At 49.5% G+C, this 18,165-nt stretch overlaps 1 non-coding gene across 1 annotated transcript; it reads left to right on the top strand.

The window, feature by feature from the left end:
- The first annotated feature begins 391 nt into the window (after positions 1–391).
- Positions 392–497, top strand: LOC123288487 (U6 spliceosomal RNA). The gene has a single exon (XR_006532186.1). It is a non-coding gene; the product is annotated as a U6 spliceosomal RNA (small nuclear RNA).
- The last annotated feature ends 17,668 nt before the right edge of the window (positions 498–18,165 follow it).

Genomic DNA, 18,165 nt, shown 5'->3' with positions numbered 1-18,165 from the left:
CTCAAGGGGTCCCCCTTTCTGGCACAGGGCACATCCTTGCTTTGTTAGTCACTAGTACTGTTACTTGTGGTTTTAATTCTTACCACAGGTACAGGAGGGAGCAATTCTAAGTATTATCACTTTAAAAATGAGGAAACCGAGGCTGGGAGGGGATAGGTCTTTCGTCCAGAGTCACACGGATGGCTGAGTGAGGATCAAACTCTAGGTGACCGCATCCGGAGCCCAGGCTTTCTGCTAATGTCCGTGATAATATATGGGGTGGTTTTATGTGCTACGCAGGTGAAATTTTCACTCTTAATAGTTACATATCTATTTTATGGTCTATTAGAAAAATACAGGTTTTCTATTTATGGTAGTGTTGTAAATTTTCCTTTTAAAATAAACTTATTTAGTGCTCGCTTTGGCAGCACACATACGAAAATTGGAACGATATCGAGAAGATTAAATGGCCCCTGTGCAAGGGTGACATGCAAATTTGTGAAGCGTTCTGTATTTTTACAATGTTATATGTCAATTATATCTCAATAAATAAATACATTAATTAAATTAACTTATTTAGAAGCACTATTCACAACAGCCAAAAGGTAAAAGAGATCAGATGTCCATCAACGCATGATAGGTAAACAAAATGGGGTCTATGCATATAATGGAATATTATTCAGCCATAAAAAGGAATGAAGTGCTGACACATGCTACGACAGGGATGAAGCTTAAAAACATTGTGCTGAGCGAAAGAAGCCAGATGCCACATCCTGTCTGATTCCATTTACGTGAAACGTCCAGAATAGGCAAATCCACAGAGACAGGGTGCAGGTCAGTGGTTGTGAGGGTCTCTGGGGAGGTGGGGAAACTGCTGCCTGGGGACGGGTCCTCATGCTGGAGTGATGGAAGTGTTCTGGAACTAGACAGACGTGGTACACCGTGAATGGACTAAACGCCACTGAATTATTAACTTTAAAATGGTCGATTTTGTTAGGTCCATTTCACCTCAATAATAAGAAAATTAACTTATTTAAGTTTCACAAAGGAAATTAATTTACTTCAAGAAAAGTTAATTTATTTTAAGAAAAATAGGAAGTAGATCATAGCACAGAGGGAATGCAGATCTGGGAAGAATTGCGACAGCGGGATGCAGAAAATACAGCGTCCTGTGATCCATTCAGAGCGCAAGCCCTCTCCTTCGGGCCGAGGCTGGCTGAGTCTGCATCTTGCCTTCCTTTGTGTTTTCCCCCTGCAGCCAGCTCGGTGCTTAGAAAGTACTTGTTGAGCGCAGCCCCGCCCGGCTCAGCCGGCTCAGCTAATTGAGTTAAGGCGAGCTGAGTCGGCCGAACGCACCAGCTGGCCAGCCTGGAGGAGTTCCAAGTTGAAGATGCTAAGAATCGCACTAATTCGATCAGCGGCTGAGAGGTAGTCTAAGGAACCGGCCGTGTGTCTTTCCTCCCCTGACCTCCCCCGTGTTCTGCTGGCGCCTTCAGAGCTGTGCCCGCTCCGTAAGAGATGTTCTCTCCCCAGAATCCCCTGTGTGTGGTTGCTGAAGACACCTGGCAAGAGAGTGTGGGAGAGAAGCAAAAAAGGAGAACAGTCCTCAGGCTCAGCACCACCCCTGGGCGATGGGAGAAAGGGCCCGAAGGAAGCAGAGAACTTTCTGTGCGTCTGTGTACAGGTGCGGTGACCATCAACAGTCTCCTTGTGCAAAACATTCATCACGCATCTAGCGTAGCCATAGGACTAAGCTCCTTGTCTCGACTTTGATCGCCTGAGTTTAAGACTGGATGAGGACCTTGGAGAAATTAATTCCTCTCTGCACCTTCGCCCCCACCTGTAAAATGAGGATTATAATAGTAGGTATGGGGTCCTTGGGAAGAGTCAGTGAGACAACACCTGTCAAGCGCTTGGCGAATAGTTCCGGGAAATTTGTAAGCGCTCAGAAAGGTTAGCGATGGTGATCACCAGTGGCCGGGGCTGCAGAAAGTGTGTTTGAAATACACGGCGGGGCTGGTGCACGGAGCCCAGCTTTCCAGACACAGGAGGACAGAGCAGAACAGTTGTTTGTAAACATGCTAAACGGAAGCACGTGGCTTACTCGTGTCAGTTCTTCTGGAATGGTGATGTAAGCTCGAGGACAAGGAGGGAGGAGGGGAATCTGGCTGTTCTTCTCCATTCTGGCAGGATTCTACCTACAGGAGTCCCCAGCGGCCGCCTGCACCCGCAGACCAGAAAAAAAGCTGCATAAAGTCTTGCTCTTTAGGCTCTGGGAAGCTGCTCCGTGAGTGTTAAGGTCTGCATTCTAGGCGAATAATCAGAGATGCACGGCAGGGCTGCGTGGTGGTCTCTGCCCATGGACCTCTAACCACCTACAAAGCTTCAAGGAGGCGGGAATCCGAGGTGTGATTCCCCAGACTCGCTCGGCACCATGTTGCTGCGTGGCCTTGGCCAAGTTCCTGCCTCTTTCTGAGCTACTGTTCCTCGTTTATGAATGAGTGAGAGGGCAAGGGTTGCAGAAAATCACTGATTTTTAAGCTCCAAAAATATGAGGAGCTGTTTGTTTAGATAAAAGCGTACAAGGGAACTGAATATACACCCGGACACGAGAATTTCTGCGTGATTGAAATAGGAGTGGGGAGTCCTGTAGGGACAGCCACTGAGCTCTGTCACGCGTCCTCCTTGCTCCCCTCCACTGTCTTCCTCCCTCCAGCGGCTCCCAGGATGCACAGTTGAAAACTGCTGACTCGAATGACTTCAGGCGGCAGGGCTAGAGTCCCAGAGTGGGACAGAGCAGGACGGGGTCCCCAAGGTGGTCTCCAGCAGCCTGGAGAAGGTGGAGGCCAGACCTGCATTCAGGTCTGGCTGCCCCTTACTGGCAGCGTGACATGCAAGTGCAGGGCATCAGGTCTTTCTGCCCACCTAGTATCCGTTCCTCCTTCAGGTAAGAGCACCCTGATGTGCTTTGGGGGAACCACTCAGTCTCCCTCCGTGTGGTTTAGCTAGGCTTTGGCAGTGAGCACATGATTGGGGCCTGCGCCATCAGATCATTCCATCCCCCTTGCAGAGTCATTGGTTTAGGAATGGGAAACTGAACTATCAGAGCTCACCAGACCTAACCCTGCGATTTTTACAGCGGCAACCAGGAGAAAGCCTAGATTTGATTCCAGGAAGATGTAAAAGAGGTGGAGAGAGCCAATCTGAAAATGAAACCAATACAGGGAAAAGCAGGGTCAAAGAGATGGAGAGAGGCAAATTCCTGAAGACTTCATCGAGCACCTGGATCCAGCCATGCCTGAAGCTAATGCAGCCCTTGCTTCTCAGTCAATACTCCAATACATTTTGATTGAGTCCATTTAAGTTAGGAGTTTGTCACTTTGCAACTGAAACTTGATAACTAATATACATGGGCAAGTTATTTAACCCCTTTGTTTCATTTTTCTCATCTACTAAGTGTCTCTAAAAATCTATAAACCTTACCTTTAAGTGGATCTATAAACACATATATTCTATTACAGCAGCAGCAGCAAGACATTAGCCAGAGTGGTTAAGGATTTTGAATATTTATTAGTTCTCAGGAAATCAAAATAGGTAATATCAGTCCAGTTTATTCTATAAATGAGGGTTGGGGGAGCAACAGACAAATGTCCATTATAAACAGGAACGGAGAAAGCGGGAGGAGGTCACACATTAATGGGAAAATAACATGGGGAGTGCATACGGGGCTTTGAGTTTGGATTTTTCAATGAGATGGGGGAAGAGTCTGCAGGGGCCTAAGGTTCCCCCAGTTCTGCAGGTGGGGCTGAGTGCAGGGAAACCCCAGTCATATAAGCTCCCGGGTCCTCGAGGCCAGGGAAAATCTAGGGGAACCGTCCAGATGAATTTGTCTTCCAGCAGAAGGTCCGAGGCCCGGCCTCTACAACTGTGGGTGAGCTCCCAACGAGCCATTACAGTTCACGGCTGACTTCGAGTGCACAGCCAAATCTTGCCTGGACGGACGGACTGGCCTGTGGGGGCTTGGGAGAGCTGTTCCTGGAGACTGCTGTCTCAGAACGCTATTGTCATCTGCTCAGGAACCCTTGAAATCGAAAGCCCCGAGCTCCCCTTGTCACAGCCGTCGCACATAAATACCACCAGGGGGGATTTCCCACGGAATTTTTTTGCAACCACTCAAATGTTTCATTTCTCATTGTTTGCCAGCCCCTCTCGGAGCCTCAACTGTCACAGCAGCAGCCAACACAGGCTGCTTCTCCCCCAGGACCCCACAGCGCTTGCATTCGCTACCCCTCTGTGTTGGGAAGCTGGCGTTGGCAGGAGAAGGTCGGCTCGGCCGGGGAATAAGGTCTGTTAGTCAACTAGTGAAGCGAGTGCGCAGAGGGAATATCCAGCTTTACCCAGCCCCCCTTGCTGGGGAGGCACAACTCGGTGCCATCCCCTGGTTATTATTAAAATCATGGCGACTAATAATTATATTTATGGAGAGAAAGCCCTGCCACGTGTCCAAAGCACTTGACCGAAATATACGAGGCAGCTGTGAATTTTTCACTTTTTAAAAATATGAACTCGGATCATATTTTTTTCCTGACCCAGCATGTTGGAATGGAATTCTAAGTTGTATTCTGTACATCTGTGTTTAGAAAATATAACCTTTAGCGATTGATTGAAAAGCATCTGTTTGGGGCAGGCACGGCGCTTGGCATTTTGGGGATGAAGAGATGAGTACGGTGGCGCCGCCTGTCTGTAAGGAGCCCATGGTCTAGGGAGATGTAGAGACGTCAAGGCAGTGTCGGATGGGAGAGTGCCTGGGGGGTTGTCCAGGGGATGCGTTCCGAGGGCTGAGTAGGGGTGGACAGGTGTGTGATCTGTTCCCTGTTGGCCCTGAGTACACAGGGGATGCGGAACCCCAGGCACCCGGACAAGGCTGGGCATCAGTGGAACACGCTGATTCTCTGAGGATCAGAAACAATGAAGATACCTATAAACATCCATTCACGCTCTGCACGACCCGGGTTGTTCTCGTAATGACTTTATTCATGTGGCCATTCATTCATTCATCCATTAAAGGCACAAATATTTACTGATCACTTGGGGTGTGCCAAGGCGAGGCTATATGCTGAGGATACAGAGGTGACCCAAATTAACCTGGTACCTTTCCTCTGGCAGTTTCCATCCAAGCCATTCAACAAATACCTCCATAAGATAATAAATATACGATACAATAAAGAACCCTTGAATACACATATGAGAGCCTGCCTGTGCCTCATTTACTGACCTTATGCCAAGCGCTGTGGGGGCTGCAAATTTGGGTCAACGTTTTGTGCAGCAAAACCCTGAGGATCAACCAGAACTGATGGAAAGAGGTTGGGGAGTTTGACAACTGCCCTTTCCAGTGTACGTGGCACTTTTTACACCATGGACATTCTGGATCCTGCCAGCAAGACCAGGCAGACAGGAGTGATCCTCTTCGCTTCTCAAGGCAGGAACCCCAGTCTTAGAGAGGTGAAGGGCCCGGCCTGCTGGAGGTCACCCAGCTAGAAAGAGCAAGATTGTTATGCCTGTTTTTACAGTGACAGAAACGGAAGAAGAGCCAGGTGGCCATTTTATTTTCCCAAAGTCACAGCGTGTGTCAGTGCAGAGGGAACAAAAGTGCAAAATTTCACCCGGAAAGGGAACAAAAGATCTTGAAACAGGCGAGTCTCAGAAAGTAAGGACTGAGGGAGATGTTAACACAGGGAGCATGAATCCCAACTCACATCTCTTCCAACGGGGGAAACTCTCTTCTCTGTCTCTGAATAGGTGGGCCTTAGCCTGGCCAGAGCTGATCTGAAGTCACCGGAACTAACATTTATCAGCACCCCTGATACCCCAGACATCACAATATCCCTGCCGGGGGAGGAAGACTCCCATTTTGCAGATGAGGAGGTTGAAGCCTTGGCCACAAACAACTAGACAGTAGCCGAACCAGAATTGCAACTCTGGTCCATCTGATTCCAGGACCTGTGGAGTTTCTCTACCCCAGAGCTGCCTCTCCCTGGGGTGCCTAGAAGTCCATGCAGCAGGATGCTGGGGGAGGTGGCCTGAGGAGGCCAGGCCCAGGGGCTGAGCCTGCAGCACTGCCCAGGAATGCGGCCCAGCCCGCCCACTTCTTAACACAGTGGCATCCCTGACAGACACCCTTGTCCTTTTCCTGTGCTGGCCTTCGTAACACAATAAATAAAGCCTTAGAGTAACGTGACCTGAGCCAGGCAGTAAATGATGGCACTGTCAGTTGTACACGACTGTTGAAACAAACACAGACTGTGATCATCGTGCTGTACGGGGAGAAAGACATTTGGCAAATGAGATTCCATTTTCACATTGGTTTGTGCTGAGCATATAAATTTCCTGCGGGCCGGCCAGCGTTGGGGATGTGTAATTGATTGCCTGCATTATAATAAACAAGCCGTGACAGGTGATCATTCATCATATTCGCTGAACGTTCCAGCACACCAGAAAACGGAGGAAGAGAAGGAACGCGCGAGCGAGGGGAGAGGAGAGGTGGAGCCTGGGGGAGGGGAGGGGGTTGGAAAGACCTAGAGTTCCCGACAGACAGAAAGCCAGGGAAGGGGCGGGGGAGAGGATCTGCAGAGCGGGCTGGGGGAAAGTGAAAGCAATTACTATAATTCTTCTGATTATCTAATTTGTTCTTTCTGGTCTTCGTTATATGACCCTCCCCCACCCCACTCCAACATAGGAGGTCCCCCTCGGGGACTTGGGAAGACATGGAGAATGCTCCTCCCAAGATTGAGGAGAGCAAGGGGAAAGGCGAGGTGGGGGAGGGGCCGCGTCTAGTTGTAACCGGAGTAGATACATCAGGAAAACCTCGGGAGGAGCGAGTGTGTGTGCGTGTGTGTGCGCGCGCGCTCCTGCGAATGTGTGCTGGGCTGCGCTGCGCTCCTGCACTGTGATACCTCCAGTCAGATGGTTAGGAACCAGTCTCTTTAAATAAAAAATTTTAAAGGGTGTTTGAAAAAACAAGGGGAAAGTTCCTTTTATTGGAGAAAAGGACAGCATCCAAGTTGGCATCAGATCTGGTTCCAGAAGCGTGTCATATGGTGCTCTCGCTCCTCCGCCTCTCTCTGCCCTTGGCCCGGGGCTGGGGGTCGAACAGGAGCTGCTGGGAAGCACCCTCCCCTCCAGGCGCTTCAACTTAGACAGGCACGAGGCGGAAGCACATTGGCATATGAAGGACGGAAAGACAAATGAAGAGCCCTCGAGCCGGCGCGCGCCTTAAACAAGTACTTACATTATGCAAAAGCCAAGGCCCTCGACAAGGGGCTGACTGAAGAGGGAGACAGGGAGGGATTCGGCTCAGAAGAGGCTCCCCAGTTCTCGCCCTGCCAATTTCCAGCCCTCCCATGCCCACCCATCCGACGCCCTCTCATCCTCTCCCGGGTACCAAATGCTTTGCGCAGGTGGGAGCCTCTAGCCCGCAGAGCCGGGAGCTGAGGGGGCGTGGCCCGCGCTAACATCGGGGGCGGGGCCTGGGTGGGGCTTAGCGGGGGGCGGGGCGCTGCTGGAGGGGGCGGGGCGAGCACCGAAGAAAGACCGTAACGTTACGGGCGACTTTGCTTTTCGCCTCTCACTGCTTTCTAGAGTCTGCCTTTTGATCACAGTCTTAACAACTGTGATCTGTTACCTTCGAGTTTATTGTAAAGTCACCGCTTTGGGAGGATCTGTTCGAGGCACCCACCTTCTCAATGCTGTGACAGCAGGCCCAGCAGCCTGGGCTGCTTCCCCGGGTGATGCGTGCTGTCTTTGGAACATTAGTAGCTCATCTGGGGCTCCCGAGAATCCCGGGAGATAGCTAGGGCAGGAGCTGTTGTCCCAAAATGCTTCTCTCTTCCCATCTCCACGCAACAACCTGGGAGGTAGGTCTTGGGGTCCCAATTTGACAGGGGAGGAAACTGAGGCACAAGAAATGAAGTTGCTTGCTCGAGGGTTGGGTATGAAAAGAATAAAAAATAGAACCCAGGAGTCTTCTTCCCTCGTGCTTTCCAGCAGCCCTCTGAGGACACACACTTTCTTCTCCCAGCCCCATAAATGGTAAATACACAAATATCTATGGGGAAACAGAGTTCAGTCTGTTTGGAAAGGTGGTGTAGCCAATCACTTACCAAGCCCTCTTGCTTTTTCTCCTACATATTGCTCAAATCTACCTGCTTCTCTCCACCACCACTGTGCCCCCAGACCAAGCCATTTCTCTCCTGGACTGTGGCTCGCACCTCCTCATTGGTGCCCTTCCTGACACTGTCACCTGCTCTGATCCATTCCCCACCGGCAGCCCGGATGGTCTGTTTATTCCTCTCAGCATGAAAACACTGTCCAGGCCCTTCACCAGCTGGCCCGGCCTGCCTCCCTAGCTCCATCTTTTTTTTTTTAATAGTAAAATACACATACCATAAAATTTACCATTTTAACCATTTTAAAGTGTGCAGCTCAGTGACACTTAAGTAGATTCACACTGTCGTGCAACCATCTACTGTGTCGTCCAGAGCTTTTTCATCACCCCGAGTGGAAACTCCTTACCCATTAGCTGTCACTTCCCATTCCACCCAGCCACCAGCCTCTGGCAACCACCCATCTACCTTCTGTCTCTACGGATTTGCTTATTCCGGATATTCCATATCAATGGAATCCCACAACACGTGGTTTTTCATGACTTCTTTCACTTAACATAATGTTTTCAGTGTTCATTCATTTGTGGCAGTGTGGGTACCTCAATCCTTTTTATGGCTGAATGATATTCAATTGTATGATAGAATACCTTTTGCTTATACACCGATGAGCATTTGGGTTATTTCCCACTTTTGGCTCTTGTGAATAGTGCCTCTGTGAATGTTTGTGTACAGGTTTTTTGTTGTCGTTGTTTGAACACGTGTTTTCAGTCCTTTTGGGTACGCACTTAGGAGTGGAATTGCTGGGTCGTGTGGCAGTTCTATGTCTAACTTGTTGAGGAACCAACAAACTGTTTTCCACAGTGTCTGCCCCATTTTGCATTCCCATCGCAAAGCACAGGCTTCTGATTTTTCCACATCCTTGCCAACACTTGTTATTTTCCACTCTTTCTTTTTACGGCCATCCCGGTGGGTATGCCTAGCTCCATCATTTAGTTCTCTCCCCCTTGCTCTCACCACTCTGGGCTTTCAAGTCCACAAATATGCCACTCGCTCTTAAAAGGGGCCTTTGCATATGCAGTGACTTCTGCCTCCCCTCCCTCCAAGGCTAGCTCAGATCCCCCAGTGATGATGCCTCTCCGACCCCTAGTCTTGCTTTCCTAGCTCCCCACTTAGTTGTAAATTTACATTTCCTTGTGCGAGTACTGATTTCTGTCCATCTTCTTGCTTGACTACATGCTCCCCCCAGGAAGGGACAATTCTGCTTTTGTCGTCCGCCGTATCCCCAGCATTTATCACAGTCCTGGTAGATTCTCAGATCTACCAACAAATATTTGGTGAATGATGGATGAACAATGAAGGAGATCCAAGTTTGGGTCCTACGTCCTTGTGAATTTACTTTTTCTTTCTTTCACTGCTCAGTGCAGTCAGCAGACCTCCGTAAGTTAGGAACTGAAAAACCTACCTTGTCCGTAAGGAATTTGGAGACTGGTGGGTTCTGGTTGCAGAATTACTGCTCACTAATATCTCCCTTAAGAGCCATCGTGATTCTGGCACAGGATTCCCAGGCTTGCGTGGGAATTGTGTCGCTTCTGCCCTGCAGAGCTGCTGAAGGTTTAGGAACTTGAAATATACTTGCTCGGTGTAAACATGACCCCAGCATGACAGGGTGATCCCTGTGTTTGCCAAGCCATTAATTTTTATGTAATAACAGCGGCCACAACAAACTGCATTTCCCCCACATTCTGAGTCGTCCTTAAGGTCAGATCTGTGGGATTGTGTGAGACAAAAACCTTATAAACTAGAATGTAGTGGTGAGTCTTTTGGGTTTATGGCTCTGCTCCTACACACAGCTCCAAAGAGCTGAAAATAGAGGATTAAAAATTCATGCAGCTACTTTCTTCCAAGGAACTCCAGATGCTTCCGATGATCTTTAGCCTGTGAAGTCATTAGCAGTCAGTTATCACCATGCCCATCCCAAGACAGGGAAACAGAGGCCCAGCGATACGAGGCGTCTTCACCAGGGCCCCCCCGACAAGGAGCAGCAGGCTCCGGCAAAGAGCCCCCCCACCCATCTTTCTAGCCCATGCCCTCTCCATTAGCTTGATTAGGACAATTGATTTATTCACTCTTCGTGGTTGAGAGGGGGAAAGAAACCAACATGCCATTTGTGTGATATAAATGTCTCTGGAAAAAGCTAAAAAACATTGTGTCATACATATTTTCTTAATACCACAGTCAATCATACGTGTCCGCGTGCACAGTTCCATCAAGTTCTGTCAGCCGAGGAGGGGAGCGGGGGGAGGCTCAGGACTTCGCTCTGGACCTCTCAGTCCCAGCTAGAGACACACTGGCAGTGTTTTCTTTAGCACACTGCCTTTAGAGACCCTCCCAGAGGTCTCAGAAGCTCGAGATTGGGCCAGAACATTCGTAGGCAGGGAAGCAATGGGGAGCGATGCCTGTTAACTGGCCAGTTCCCAAAGGAAAAGATGAGGATTGTCACTTCCTCACTCAGTGAGCTCCCTGGACTCATAGAAGGATCCGGATCTCAACGTACTTCCTCTTCCCCACCCCCTCCGCCCATTATCCCAAAGCCTTTAATCCCAGTGATTCGACTGTTAGGAATTTAACTCAAGGAAATAATTAAAGTCGTGTAAAACGACTTAGGGACACGATGTTCCTCACAATGGGTAGACTCCGGTGTAAGGTTAGAGACAACCTCCATAGCCAACCAACCACAGGCGATTGAAAAATAAATCAGGTGGTTCCTCCCCTAAGACCCTGCTCAGATTTAAAAAGAAAAAAGACTGGAGGGAAATAAACCAAGATGTTCACAGACTTTGCCTTTGGGTGTGGAAATACGAGTAATTTTTTTATTTCCTGTAGTAAGTTCTTGTTTTTGGATGATCTCTTCAAAACCAACTTAAATGTGACTCTAACCGAAATTTTTTGAAATCCCTAAGAGTTAGATGTCATAAATGGAATAGGAAGGGCCCAAAAGTAAAGGCCTGGAGGCAAATCAGAGTGAAGGAGGAAGGCAGCCTGACGGCAGGGGTAGATTCCAAATGCTGAGTGCTAAGGATAAGATGGATTTGTGGGCTGTGGGTGGACTTGTGTCTTTTGAAAGCCCAGGAGAGGAATACACTGAATGCGACAGGCAACTGGGAGCCACTGTCGATTCTTGAACAAGAAAAGACACAGGCAGTTCCAAGTCAGACCAGGAAGATGCAGTCCAAGAAGTGAACGAGCTAGGAGTGAATCTTGTGGTCTCCTAACTCTTTCATGGAAGGATCTGATTTCATTGGCTTTGGGGGTAAAGGAGTTTGGAGAATCACAGAACTCTAGATCTGAACGAAATTTGGAGATTGCTTTCATTTTATAGAGAGGACAAGTGCAGCTTAAAGAGTTAAGCAACTTGTCCCCTGACACACAGCAAGATGGTGGCCAAGTTGGGACTGCCAACCAGGAGTCTCTATTCCTAGTACCGGTCCCAACCCACCTCTCTGCTGCCTGGGATCTCAATTCTGGGATGTTAACCAGATGTACAACCATCTAGAAGAACCAAAGACCCTGGTCTGTTTCTTGGAGTCTCACCTAAAACTTCATCTTTTCATCCATCCATCCATCTATAATCTATCCATCCATCCAACCATCCATCCATCCATCTATCCATCTATCCATCCATCCATCTATAATCTATCCATCCATCCATCTATAATCTATGCATCCATCCATCCATCCATCTATCCATCTATCCATCCATCCATCTATAATCTATCCATCCATCCAACCATCCATCCATCCATTCATCCATCTATAATCTATGCATCCATCCAGCCATCCATCTATCCATCCATCTATCCATCCACCATCCATCCATCCATCTATAATCTACACATCCATCCAACCATCCATCTATCCATCCATTTATCTATCCATCCATCCATCCACCATCCATCCATCCATCTACAATCTACACATCCATCCAACCATCCATCTATTCATCCATCTATCCATCCACCCAACCATCCATCCATCCATCCACCCACCCACCCATCCATCCATACACACTTACTAAGCACCTATTAGGAGACAGACTTATTAAGTGTAAGAGGAGGAGTGGAGGGAGGCGATGATGGCACACAGTTGGTACTCAGTAAATATTTGTGGAAAGGAAGAAGGACGGCAGAGAAGGAAGGAAGAACAGTTCCTGCCCTCAAATGGCTCAGGACCTAATTCAGGAAACAGATTCAACCTCGTACAGGGGATGAAAGCCATGCTCTCACAGAGATATGACCTCACATTCTACAGGCCCAGGCAAGACGCGTAACAGAACCAAGCCAAAAAGAGTCAACTTCCAACTTTAGAAAAGTGCTTAATTCGGATAACATTTATAGAGCCGCTACAGTGGGCCAGACTGGGCGATTCGGGTTTCCACTATTTCCCCACAGGTTACACGTTAAACCCAAAATGGACAGGAGAAGGGACGGTGGAGGGTGAAAACACAAAGAGTCGTCAGGCTCTCAGAAAGGACAGCTGTTAGTTTCTCTGAACACTCTGACTTCTCTTTCAAACGCCAGCCTCTTTGTTCGATTTTCCTTTGGCGCACAGGTTCTGGGGGCCGTGGCTCTGTCTGGTGGGGGGAGGGCCAAGCACAAGCCACACTCAGACCCTCCCCCCCGCCCCGCCCTTCTCCATTTCCCTTTCCAGTTATTCAGGCTTCCCAGGCCGTTTCAGCCTCATGTTGCCAAGAGAACATAAATCAGGAGGCCAGAGCTCTGGGCTCTTTGAGAAACACCGAGGGACTCAGAGCCTTTCCGAGGGGGTGCGTGGGGAAGGAAGGGGCAGGAGGTATAAGTGAAAGTTCCATGTGGTTCCTTTAATCACCGTGTGGAAGGAGAGAGGAGAAAGTTCAAACGGGGCACCGCGAGCCGGCCAGGGAGCCAGCTCTGAGCTCCGCTGTTCAAGCAACTGCTCTTGGCATCGCCGGGGTTTGTCTTGGCCCAAACGTGTCCTGGGAAACAAGAGAAGATCACGCTCTTGGAATTCGCTCCCTTAACGATTCACTCAGCAGCTTCGGTGGACAATTTAAAAAAAAAACAAAAGAGAGAAGGAAGAAAGAAAGAAAAGAAAAGAAAAGCCATTGAGTCAATGGTTAGGTGCACGCCCCGAACTCATCAGCTTGGGCTGGGCCAGGTGGTGGGGAGGAGGGGAGAAGGGGAGCCTCTCCAGCTGTGAACAGCTGCTTCCTGGTGGGACCCCGAGTGAGATGGAGAAGCGGGGGTCTCTGGAAAGGTCTGATTCCAATGTAGTCTGCTGTCCTCCCCGGGCTTTGGAGGGAGGCACTGGAGAAACAACAAAAGTGCGACATGGCCCTCAAACTATTGTCTTTGACGTTTTTCCATGTGCCAGCATTGTTCCAGCCCTTTCCATCCCCTATCTCACTGGGTGCTCACAGCGACCTGCCAGGGCGGTCTTCAGCCCCATTGTGCCGGGTTGAGAGTGGAGTCCTGCTCCATTACTGACCTGCCCAAGGACACACAGTGAGTGAGTGGGGGCCATCCAAATGTGAATCTGATCCCTTATGACCCCCACCCTCCGGGCCATGCTCTTGACCACTCTGCCCTCCCCTTTATTATTGGCTGATCTCCACGTGTCATCACTGTACCCTCCCTGATGACGTAGAAAAACTGAACAGTCTTTCGCTCAATCACAGACAAGACACGACAGCGACCCCAGGAGGCGTCCTTCCCTGCTGGGTCACTGGGGCCCTCAGCAGCCCTGGGTGCTGTGGACAAATGCCGCCTGATTAAGATGGGTCCCAAACCTGTCATCCTCAGACCCCTTGCAGGGGCATAAGTAGAATTCAGGGGTCCATGAATTTAGCTGGGGGAAAAAAATTATGTCTTTCCTTTCACTAATCTCTAATAGAGAGGCAGCATTTTCTCCTGTTAGGAATGTAGGTGACAAACCCCTGTGGTATCGGCAGTTCCTGTGTCTTCAGCCCTTGTACAAATCACGGAGACTTCAATATCACTAAGAGTTGTTGCAGATTGTATCAAAATATCATTTGTGCCCCTCACAACCTGGACATTACAGGAGTAAATAGACCAGCGGCTAGATCCCGTTACTTAGGGTGTCATCAGTAAGCTCGGACGTTCCTATCTCACAAACTGGCTTTTTCCTGCTTGGAGACCTGGAGCAAGGATCCCTGGTTTTCTTCGTAATCCTATGTGCTTCACTTTATGCATTGAAAAGCACGGTTCTGAAGGGGAGTCCCCGGGCCTCTCCAGATGGCTCACGCCCTGGGAGCTGAGGGGACACTCTTATTCTTGAAAAGTTTGCAGCCTAACAGAGAATGAGAAATACACTCATCAACAGGTGAGATGCACCCTCGAGTGTAAACGGAAGCGCGACCTCTTGCAGGGCAAGGATTGTGTTTCTTTTTTTAACTCTTACATCCATTGCCTGATAATCAACAGCACCTGATAATCAGTAGTTATAGGGCATCCACAGAGAGTATCAAGTGCACGGACTCAACCGTCTCAGTTTATACCTCCAGCCACTCACGGGCTGAGGGATCTTGGGCGAGTCATGAGGATCGCTCTCAAGAGATTTCCTCCTCTGGAAGAAGGGCGTAACGAAATCTTTGTCTCGACATTGTCGACACAATAAAATGAGATGAAAGGTGTGCATGTGCTGAGCACAGTGCTGGGCTCATCGTAAGCGCGTGGTCAGTGCGTGGCAGAGGTCAGTTCAATCTGACAGCAGCCCCTGTAGCCCCCAAACTTCTCTCCTCTGGGAGATCAACTCAGAGAAGGCTGCCATGCAGGCTCTGCCCCTGGGGTGGAGGTGAGTCACCCCGGGAAGGTCCTCGTCAGAGCTCATGGCTGAGAAATCAAGTGATGGAGGTCTGTCTGTTTCTTTGGGTGCCTCTCTGATAGCCCTGATGCCCAGTACCAGCTCCACGAGAAAGCACTGTCTCATCTCCGTTGTCCCTCATGGAGGCAGGACAGGTGGGTGGAGGAAGGACAGGACGCTCCGGTCCCTGCCTCCTGCTCCACCGCACCCCGGATGGTATGACCCACGATAGGAGCATGCCTGCTGTATCCTGCCAGGGATTGCTTCCCCCTCTCCCGCTCACACATTTGCTGGGAAGATGCTTGTGTCTGCGAGGGCTGGTACGGACCTGGAACAGCCTTTGAAGGTATCCAGCCAACTGAATTTAATTAAACTGCAGTTCCAGAAGCCAGCAGCATTTTCCTAAGAAAGCAATACAACTTCTAAAAGTCCCCTGACGCTCTCGTGCAGCTCATTTCCTGTGCTTCAGACTCTGTCATAAAACTGTCCATAGGCTGCTTTCCTTTGATGATGGATCCGGTTGGCAGGACATTTTTTTAAAGCCAGCCTCGCTCTCTCATCTTTCTTGAGTTAGGAGCATCCTGAGCCTCCCCTTGCACCACAATTGTTCTTGCTTCCCAAAGCTGAAGTTACAGGACCTTTATCTTTTCAACTTGGTTTCTTGCTTGGCCCCGGAGGCCGCCATCTTGGAGAGGCATGCTTCCACTAGTTCAAGATTAAGTTAGCGTGATCCTCTGGAGCCAAATGTTGATTATTTTCCTGCACTAAGTAGGGTAAAGTGGTGGCTGAGGCATATTCCTGCTTCCAAACATCCTTTTCAGTCATTCGTTCTTCAACAGCTGAGTTCTTATTATGTGCTTCGGGCTGGGGATATAATAGTCAAGAAGACAACATGGCTCCCACCTTCATGGAGCTTTCCGTGGTCAAGGGAGAGACAGATAATAAATATGTCAGCAAATAAAGACATAAAACCGTCACAGATTGTTATACGTGCTAAGAAGAAAGAAACAGATGGCTGGGGAACAGTGGAGGGATATTCTTAGATAAAGTCAAAGAAGATCTCTCTGAGAAAGTGACATTCGAGCTGAGACCTAAAGGATGAGTCTGAGCCAGCCATGAGGAGAGCCAAGGCAAGAATATTCCAAGGCAGCAGGAACAGCAAGTGCAAAGGCCCGGGGGTGGGAAAAGGCAGATGGTCAGGTTAGTGGGGTGTAATGAATAGGGAAGAGAGTGTGGCAAGAGGTGAGGAGAGGGAGAAAGGATTTTACTTAAGGGAGTTGGGGCGGGTGACTGAAATTTACATGGAAAGCATTCCAAATGTGAATTTGTTGAATGAATGGATGATTTAGAAATGTTCTTCTATTTGGAAGCTTAGGCATCAAAGCCTTCGGCAGTTTCACTCCTATCTGAACTCCCCCAGGACTCATTAGCTCTATCACTCAGTTGGCCTTTTTTGCATATATGCCTACCAATGAGCTCTGAAGAAATGGTGTTCAGAAGACCCAGGCATGGGTTGACCAGGACAGCTGCATTGCCTAACTCCATGGGGGTACCACTCTCATTGTGTTCTCTGTCAATGGCATTCCTTGGAGCATAATAAAGAATTGGATGAAATGGTGCCTCCTAGAGTTGGGCAGTCTGGGGTCCTGGTCCCAGCTCTGACACTCTGCAGCTGCGTGACCAGCGGCAAGCTGCGTGCTTCCCCTGGGTCTCCGTTTCACGGGGTGCGGAAGATGGCGATGCCGCACCTACCTCCCGGGGTTGCGGAGAACTTTCAAACTAAGGAAGTGAATGCACAGTATTTGAACTTGCTAAGGAGGGGTACCGAACTGGGGTCCTAGGATGGGCTTCGGGGATCTGTGGACCCCCTGAAATTGCAGACAAGGTGTGCGGGGTGTGTGTGTGTATGCTCGCATACACAGGTAAGTGCATTTTTCAAAGGAGAGGCTCCAAAACCCTCTCCTCAGTTTCTCAGAGACCTGTGATCCACCAGAGGTAAAAAGACACTCTGTACCAGCCCGCTGGAACTGCTGTTGGCCCTTGGTGACGCTCCCCCACAATGAAATCTAGTTAAACGTTTGCTTGCCTGTGTCATGTTTTGTCCTGAATCCGCTAGCCGACTGGTGACAGGAGGCCATCTGTGTTGACCCTTCCCTCCCCACCTTCCAGTCGTGCTGACCCCTGATTCCCTCAGACCCTGCCAGCAGCATCCATCAGCCCAGGGACGAGCGCTCCCCGCCGTGCACACAGGAGGCCCCCAGGTCCCTGCTGCACCGATGGCCGAGAATGGGAGAAATGAGCTAAATTGGTGTGTGCTGTTTGTGAGCCCGCGATCGCTTTACACCTCCTGGGGGATAAGATGCCTAAACCCAGCTCCGTGCTTCTGCGGGCCACCTCCAAGGAGCGTCCGCTAATGGTGGGGATTTCTGGCACCACGCACGCCCACGAAGAAGACGTTCTTGTTTGTGGGAAGAAGAGATGTGAGAGCTTTTAACTTCCACCCCCCACAGCAGGTGGACCCTGGGTGGTTTCTGTGTGTGTGTGTTACATACACATCCAGCATGGCACCCACCACATTACAGGCACTTAACAAAAGCAATAAATAAATCATGGTCATTTCCAGCCCGTCCACCCACCACGCCCTCCAGGGAGCTGAACGCAGCGCGCTCACCTCTCATCCAGCCGATTCCTAGCCGGTTTCCCACCTCTTCCTGACAAGTAATACAGTTAATGATACTTTGTGTCAAGGCTGCATCTTTCTTCTCAAAAATTCCAAACACTTGGCTGCAATTCTCTCTTCCTCCTCATTTCTGAGTTAGATTAAAAAAGCAGAGGTAGGGTGTTCTACTCACCCCCGCCCCCTCCCACCAAAGCCATGTGATTTCAAGGAGAGTGAGGTCTCGGAAAGGAAATTCTTTGCCTAGATCTGCAAGCCACAGGCAGTTGGGACTGGGAACAAGGACTCCTCCCAGACTCCCATCCCTGAATTTGATCCGTCCTAAGACTGGGGAAATCTTTTTTTGTGTGGAGGCAAAGCACATCTTTCTAATGCTGCTAATGTCCCTAATTGCCCCTCAGTTCCCACGGTTTGAGAAAATTCCCTTGCTCAGGAAGACCCCCACAGGGAAGAAGAGGTTTCCGGCACTGTGCATGCAGCCAGACACTG

Source organism: Equus asinus, chromosome 8 (assembly GCF_041296235.1).
Source record: "Equus asinus isolate D_3611 breed Donkey chromosome 8, EquAss-T2T_v2, whole genome shotgun sequence".
NCBI classification, from domain to species: Eukaryota; Metazoa; Chordata; class Mammalia; order Perissodactyla; family Equidae; genus Equus; species Equus asinus.
Note: the sequence above shows the minus strand (reverse complement) of the source record. Positions and strands in the feature narration are given on the sequence as shown.